The sequence below is a fragment of the Lycium barbarum genome, chromosome 4 (assembly GCF_019175385.1).
Source record: "Lycium barbarum isolate Lr01 chromosome 4, ASM1917538v2, whole genome shotgun sequence".
Classification (NCBI taxonomy): Eukaryota; Viridiplantae; Streptophyta; class Magnoliopsida; order Solanales; family Solanaceae; genus Lycium; species Lycium barbarum.
Genome location: NC_083340.1, coordinates 42,289,972 through 42,298,767, shown reverse-complemented (window position 1 = coordinate 42,298,767; position 8,796 = coordinate 42,289,972). Strand labels below are relative to the sequence as shown.

Below are 8,796 nucleotides of genomic sequence, written 5' to 3'. Positions count from 1 at the left end.
TTAAAACTTGTATTTGTAGGGGATTTTTGGTTCCAGATCCTTCCGTCCTTTGGTCTGTTCGATCTCCCTCTCCCTTTATAGAGCAAGGAGAGGGGAGCGTATGAGAGAGCTGTTGGGCGTGGGAGACAGAGAGAAGTGGAATGAGCGTGGGTGAGTGGAAAGGCGTGGGGAACAGGCGTGGAGATGGCAGGGAAGATGGCAGAGGCGAAGTGGGGGGGGGGGGGGGGAACGTGAGGAGAGAGGAGTTGAGCGAGAGATGAGAGAGGAAAGAGTGAGGGGCGGCGGGTGAAGGTGAAAGAGAGGAGAAAGAGAAAGGGAGGTAGGGTTAGGGTAAAAAATAAGGATATTGGGCCGGGTCGGGTAAATGGACTGGACCGGGTAGGGATAATGGGTAATGTGTTGGGCTGGTCTGAAATGGGGAGTTAATTGGGCTCAAATTAATCCGAAAATATGGGTTGTTCTTTCTTTATTTAAATTATTTTTGGGCTTATAATTTAACAACTATTACAATATATATTATGTGAAGACAAATAATAATCAGTATGTAGAAAATAAAGGATTTAATAAAGTAAAATTAATTTAACGAGTACTCCTGAAATGAAACGGTGACGAACCATTTAAAATTTGTGATAAAGTAATACTCGTAATGTTGAAAATAAAAGTAGCGATATTAATAGTAGTAGCAATAAGAAATAAAATAATGAAAAATAAAGTATTTAGCTTGTCAATAAATTTAGAAGCCCGAATGAATAAAATTAAATAAATGATGGACAAAATTGGGTGTCAACATCGAGCATCTTCAGAACTTCGGTGGATGAACCGGCTCCTGATCCGTTACTCTCGACTATCCGCATTTCATCCCTTCTTGGTTCGGTGACACCTTTTGTCCTTTCCGGAGCTGCCTTATCATTTTTGCCTTGAAGCTGGCTATTGCGATTCCCTGTTCGGCTATGGCAGTTCCCTGTTCTTGCAACATTTCAAAAATTAAACGTAAGTTAATCTCATCCGGAGTGTCCGGTGCTTTCCGGCCTTGGGTCCGAGATAAAGTAATTGAGTTATGAGTATTCAAGGGGTCAGTGGCCGACAAGGTGGCATTCTTCTGGTTCACGGTGTTCTGCCGGTTGAGGCCTTCTCTCGAATCAACAGAATTTGGGTCGATTGGAACTGTTGGCAGGTCCCGTAACCCACTGTTCTCGTTTTCGGCCACAATCTCGTTGTTATTGACATGACCAGATTGTCCACTGCTTGCCATTTGGTCCGTTTTCACAGAGATTAGCAAAAGATTTCTTAATCTAACGGGTAGGAGGTAGAAGCCAAGATTAAAAAACCACCATTATCCTAGCCCCACGGTGGGCACCAAACTGTTTACCCCGAATTTAGGTAACAATTGAATTTATAAGTGAGGTATAGGATATGTGGATAAACTTTAATCTATTTTGAGTTGATAGGGAATACGTATGGATTTGTATGCTATAATATGTATGTGTGGGAATATGTGTTAATGCCTTTAAATAATATGTTGATATTGGAGATTAAGTTAACTGTGTTGAATGGATAAACAAAGCCAAAAACACCACTGATTCGGACTAAAACGAGAGAGAGAGAGAGAGAGAGAGAGAGAGAGAGAGAGAGAGAGAGAGAGAGCTTCAATATATATAATTTCTATTACAATGTTCTAAATCTCAAAAAACCAACCCCTAAAAGTAGGGAAATGTTCTCTATTTATAGTTTTGCCTCATGGGCCTTACATACAATACAAGGCCTTTTAGAACAAAGAAACCCTAAAAGGATAAGATAGAACCGTATGGTCTGACACCCGTACGGTTGTCAGTACAAAATGACAGAACGGTCTCGACCCATGGCAGTCCCGCAATTGGTTAACCGGACCAACGACCACGTTCAGTTCGGACATGAAGAAACCGGACTAACGGCCACGAGAACTTGACTTGGAGAAACCGGACTAACGGCAACGCTGAGTTTGATCCGGAGACACCGGACCAACAAATTTACTTCTCTTTTCTCGGATCAGCCACATCTGGTGCAATCCCCCTGGTCTGAAGAAAAGACCGATCATACTCGTGCTCATTTGGTCCTACCCTCGGTCTTCGGTCTCACCGGTCTTGCATATATCCGGTTTTTACCTTATACAATATTAAGTACATAGATTGTTAGGTGTATATTGTTAGAAATTGTTATATTGTTAGAAATTGTGTCAAATCTATTTGTAGGTTTCTCAATTTAGTTTATTGATAGCATTAGAGTGAGCTGTCTGTGAGCTTTTTTTGCACACTCAATTTAATAATAATACATTCGCTAAAATCATTACTCTAATTAACATTATCAAATTATTCTCCTCAAATAAGGTATACTAAAATTGAAAAAAACACGAAGCCTCAAATCAAAATGTTTAAAAATGTATTCTATGTTATATAAAGTTTAATTTATATTTTCTTTTAATTTATCCTCAAATTATTACGAACGTCTCTACACAATTTCAGTTCTTCTTAAAAAGATGTTTTTCTTTTTAATCACATTAGAGATTGTCAGGAGTGTTTTCTTTGAATACAATTGGGTTCCTCCTTGAGAAGCAGTTTGGATCAATTAGATTTGGAGTTGAATCTGGAGATTTGACTGATTAGGATTGCAGTTGAATGATTTCCTAGCGATAACAAATAATAATTTTTCTGAATATTAATGAGGTTAAGAAATTATAAGTTTTAGATATAAAATCTTATAATAATTTACATGGTAAACGTCAGCAGAACAACAGCAAAAAAACAAAAGTAATGCCATGGACGACATGAATGACTGTGTGATTTCTTATCTTCATTTTCTCCTTTATTAGTGAATTAGTTTGAATTATATTTTATTCTTCGTTTTTGGTTTTGAGGAACTGATTGTTGAACTTCATACATATTCAGTAACAAGTAATTTTAGAATATTTATGCAATTGAAAGTTTATCACTTTCTGAATGCGTTTTGTAATATTTAGCATGTGATATTTCGTGCATTGCACGAACATAGAGACTAGTTATATTAAAAGCACGAAGAGTCTTAGAAAATATTGATTGAACTTTTTGTCCTTCATTAAAAGGTTCTACATAGACCAAATGGGCATTTAATAATTTTTCTAATATTTATAACTTTAAAATCAACTAAAATTATGGTTATTAAGTGCATGTTTGGAAAGCCACCCCATAATTGAATATGGGTTTAATTACACTGTTTTGACATATTTGTCTGACTAGATAATTACTTGGTCAACATGTAATTGGGTGTAATTGAGGGGTATCCAATTCTTGGGGGTGGGGGGGTGGGGGTGAGGGAGGGGGGCTGATAATTGCCGATTTTTTATTTTTCATTTATATGTTTTAATCTTTTTAAATTATTATATTTTCAAATATTATTCTGTTTACATTATTTATCTTTTATTTCTTTATTTCTCATTTCTCAACCTTTACTTGTGCTTCTAAATATTTCTCATATTTTGCTTCTTTCTTGTTTATTTTTTTTCATTTCACTTAGCTATTTTATCTTTCTTATTTGTTTTTCTTTATTTTTTTCATTTCAATTAGCTATGTTATTTTTCTAACTTTTTCAAAGAAAATTATGCCTCCTAATCTTAGAAAGAATAAGTCATCCACAAACTTGACTTACAATGAGTGATGTCATTAAGTTGAATTTCATTGTTGGATGAGGTTATATGCAAACTTAGCTTATGCTGAATTATGTTAAAATTGATAGATTGCTTTTTAACATTTAATAATATTACGAAATTATTATTCTAAATATTATTTTTTTTGTCAAACATGTTGTCATTGATGTTATTGCAAAATGTGTGCTTATTTAGAAGTTCCTATTAATTGATTCAATTAAAGTATTATTTATTTGTATATATCGATTTTCTTACATTATCAGTTACTAACTAATAATTATTTAGTTCTACAGTTTTGAGCTAATATCTATCTTGAATACACAGTGATATAAAATTAAGTAATATTTCTTATATAAACATATATTTGTCAAATATTAATGTTTAGTTTTTTATAATTAGCTTTTAGTTTTAAAATTTGAAATATTTAACTTTGTAATTACATTTGTGTAACCAAACAGTACGCTTATAATTACATTATGACAAAAAACAGGTCGTCGTAATTATTATATACTATGTAATTAAGGTTGTCTTATTACCACCCAAGTAATCACACCAATTCCAATTACTAGGTTGCATTCCAAACAAACCCTGGAAGCTTGGCCAAATGGATTATTAAGTTTTGTGTCAAATCTAAGAATTTGACATGAAGTAGAATGGGCAAAATACTACCTCCTGTATTTCAAAATAAGTGAAGTTTTCTATTTTTTCATTTTGTTTTAAAATAAGTGATGTTTCATCTAATCAAGAAGGCATGATGTTCTTTCAATTTTACTTTATTTAAATAAAGAGGGTTTTACATAACCAAGAAACTATTAAAGAGTTGTTCCCTCTGGTTCGAAATAAGTGACCACTTAGCCCTCTTTTATGTTCAAAATAAGTGTCACTTACAAAATAAAAAATGAATTAACTTTATTTTTCTAGATTTGCCTCTATTTACTCAAGACAATAAATAAGTAAGAGTCTTATTAATTTATGTAGTTTAGTTAAAATACAAGTTAGTATTTTCTTAAGCGGTGTGAAATTGACTAAGTGGATACTTATTTTGAATCGGAGGGAGTAGTATATCTTTTTCAAAATTTTATTAAAGTTATGTTAATAAAAATACATCTTACTTTCTAAAAATGGATAGTTTTTTTTAAGAGGCGTGTCTAAACAAAAAACACCATTTATTTTGAAATGGAGGGAGTGTTCCTCATAAGAGAGAAATGAATTTTTGGCCCTTTACAAACTTTTTTTAGTTTTATGATCTTTTTACAACAGTTCTTCATTTTCTACACATAAGAGATCTAAAAAAAAACACATAAGAGATTTGAAAAAGATAATTTCTTCTACTTAAATTATAAGAGGCCAAGTGATCTTATTTCCTCAAAATTTAGTGAGTTATATTCCCTGATGGTGTAATAGTTATTTACACAAACCTTAAGTTAAAAAATATTTACACAATCAAGTAAATTTAAAAAGATATTCACATAATTCTACTTAATATTAGCATTACTAATAACCTAAAATAAATTGTACAGTGCTAACTAACTTACTAAACAGATTAGATTACACGTATAACTTAAGATTTCACTAAAATGTATGTACTGAAAATTTTCCCGCCATTTCGTAGGCATTTTCCGCGGCAAAATTTACCCTTAAAATTGTGGATTTGTTCACTGAAAAGAAGCAAGAGAGAAACCAATGGAGGCGAAGCTTTTTGATGTCCCTATTACTGTCTCAAACCGAATGCTAAATTTCAAGAATCAAAAACAAAAGATCAAATATGTATATGTGAAGTGCGATTGCAAACGGAGAAAGACTTATGAAGTCACTATAATGGATCTTCCAAGAGTGATAATGGTGGAAATTCTTTCAAGATTGCCAATCAAGCCCATTTTCCGTTGTAAGAGTGTTTGTAAACGCTGGTATAATCTTTTCTCTGACCCTTTATTTGTTAAGATGTATCACACAAGATCGCCTTTTCCCTGCATTTTTCTTTCTGTTGATCACCCTATCGCTTCACTTCTTGAACTCAAAGCAGATTATGATTATGTTTCTCGCCCCCGAAATAGGCCCATTATGTTGAGCACTAAATTTCACCTCCCTAGAGATAGCAACTTGCCTTGGGATGATGATGACCTATTTGGTGTCAGTTTTGGTAACGAAAACTTGAGATTAATTGGTTCATGTAATGGGTTCATCTGTTTGTTGAATGGTTCGAGGTATGATGAAAACCATTCGGTTTACATTAATAATCCTCTTTTGGGTGAGTATTTCAAGGTTAAATTGCCCGAATGGGAGAAAAGAGTTCGTGGTGTTGCTTATGCATTTTGTTTTAGTGAAGGCTCTGGACAGTATAAAGTATTGAGATCAGTGATTAGAAAGTTCCGGGGTCGTCCAGAAGTATCAGAATTGGAGGTTTATACTCTCGGAGTTGATGAGAAATGGAGAAACGTGGGTGAGGCTCCGTACCTGTTATGTGGATCATTTGGTAATGCTAATGTCAATGGTGTTCTTCATTGGCTGAAGGATGATGAAAATACTAAAATAAGTGCCAGCATTTACTCCTTTAATATCGGGACAGAAGAGGTGAAGCCCCTACCAACTCCACTTGGTTTGAAAACTCCATCCTTGGGGTTGATGCTAGCAGAGTTTGGGAATTCTCTGTGTTTGTCTGATAAAGGTGATCTATGGTGGATGAAAGAGTATGGAATCGCTGAATCTTGGACTAAAGATTGCATTTTGACGGATTCTATTCTACTTGATAACGTTTTATACCAATCATGACTTGGAAAGATGGAGAAATCTTGATGCAGGGCAAACGTGGCACACAACTAGTTGCTTACAACCCAAAAGAGAAGAAGTTTAGAGAGGTCAATGTTTATGGTAGTGGGACTGCAGCGACTAGATACATTCCAAGTTTTTACTCACTCAAAACTGTCATGGGGGAAAGTTTTCAAGTCTCAAATGCATATCCGAAGACTGAGATAGTTTAGATATTTAATTTGTCTTACTTCCTCCAGGATATTATGTTTTTGGTATAATTTAGCTTAAGACCTGACAACTTTTTCTGTTTTATGGTTGCTTTTGAGTTCTGGAAGTACAACTCTGCCTGTATAAGCATACCTTGTCCATTTTAGTAATCCTAGGTTGTTTGCATTGTAAATTCTCCAAAGCTGCATTTCTTTTGTTCATTCATTCTGTACCTGTCTGAAAAGAACAAGCTACGGAGGAATAAAAAGTTGGCCTATCTGTCAAGCGCTCCTTGTTTGGGGTAAACGGTTCATGAACCTTTGGGTGAAGTTAATTGGGTGCTTCAATTGGGAGTGATGATTCGATTATGGCCTGATTTTAAAGGTAGCTCTTTCCTTAGTTGGTGCTTTTCTTGAGCAACAGGCTTATAGTCAGGCGATCCATTTTCATACTACCTAGCAACCTTCGAATGAGCAAGTAATTTATTTCCGTATTGAAAATTTATTTGGCAATAATCCCCTTGGTTCAGCTTGAAGCTATGTCCTATTCTAATCGTGCCTTGCTTTTGCATCAAACTTCAATTTCCACGACTGTCCTTACTCCCTTTAATTTTATGTACCCACTTGCTTTCATGATCAATTTGACAGCTTAACTCTTTTGATCTCGTTCAAGATGCAAGAACTTGAATTCATTTCACCTCTCACCTTATCTCCATATAAGCAGGATGGGAGGTGACTTTGTGTAATCTTTACAGGTTTCTTCAATTTCTGAACGTTTTTGTTGCCATTGTCTTATCATGCTCTCTTTAACAATGTTCTTACTCTCTTGAAGTATCAGTATCTGCTGGCTCTATCTACAATCAGTTAAAATTATATGCAAGTTTCAGCAATCTTGCATGGTACGTTTTTCTTTTATTTCATATTTTCTCTTTTAGGCAGTGGTACAATCTCTTATAACTTCATTCTTTGGACTGTGAAATCAACTATATGAGCTTTCTTAATGTAGAACAATTCATAAACTCAACAGTTGTTTTCTTGAAACTTCAATATCTCTTCCTCTAGGTTGGTGTATGTTCATTCAGTCTCTTTTATTGTATTCAGATATATGTGTGAAAGGTAAGGAAACTTTGGTCATCCTCATTTCAGTGTGATTGGGGACAGCTTTCAGGTCTCTGGTGTCCATAGTTCAGTGTTGAATACAACCTAGTAATCTTCCAATTAGCAAGTAATTTGTTTTCTTATAAATATGTTATACTAGTGAATTTGACTGCGCTTTGCGCGGTATAATAATAAATTTAGAATGAACTTTTTATAAATTAAGTGGGGATAAAATGATAATTTTTTTTTCTTAGCCCCGAGACATTTTTTACCAACAATAGAGTTAATTTAAAAAAAAAAAAAAAAAAAGGAGTTCTCACAATAACTTAAGACCCTAGAAATTGATCAAAAGGAAAAATAATTAGCGTTTTAGATCGAGGAACCAATGTAACTCAAATATAGGTATTACCATCAATTTACACAAATGTCATTCATTCATGAAAGAAAGTTATTATTATATAAAAACTGGAGATTGAATAAACAATATGAAAGTATTTTTAGATGTTGATTAAATTACATACACATTTAAAGAACATGCGAATAATCTAGCTCCAATGCCCTTGTTATTATTATTATATATAAACATTTCAAAGTCAATAACTAAAACTCATGGAGGAAGATCCTAATTTTTCAAGAACGTCCACAATAATTCTTGAATAAATTAAATTTTAATAATCTCAAATGGCTATAATTTTCGTCAAGGAAAATAAAATGCTAGATTTGAAGGATAATCCGTTTAGACAAATATACATCGTTTTTCAAAGAATGAAACATTAATGGAGCATAAATAATATATTTTATATCAAATAACATAATCAGCAACTAAACCTATTTACTTGCCTAAAATTTTCAACTAATAAATACAAAAGAAATGTTGAATAAGTTTTAGTGTCATGCTAATGCACACTAATCGTTAAAGTAACAAACATGTAGTTTTACTTTTGCTATAAGAAGAAGATAGAACCATCAAAGAATGTGGTGCAGCAGATGGGGTTGCTTCTTCCTTAACCAAACGTTTCAGGTTCGAGCCCTGTGTATATATAGAAAAATCCTTGATAGGGAGACCGGATACAATCGGACCACCGGTTA

General features: G+C 33.8%; 1 pseudogene; it reads left to right on the top strand.

Annotated features, from left to right (window-relative positions):
- Nucleotides 1–5,301: 5,301 nt before the first annotated feature.
- Nucleotides 5,302–6,895, top strand: LOC132635949 (F-box protein At3g07870-like; annotated as a pseudogene).
- The last annotated feature ends 1,901 nt before the right edge of the window (nucleotides 6,896–8,796 follow it).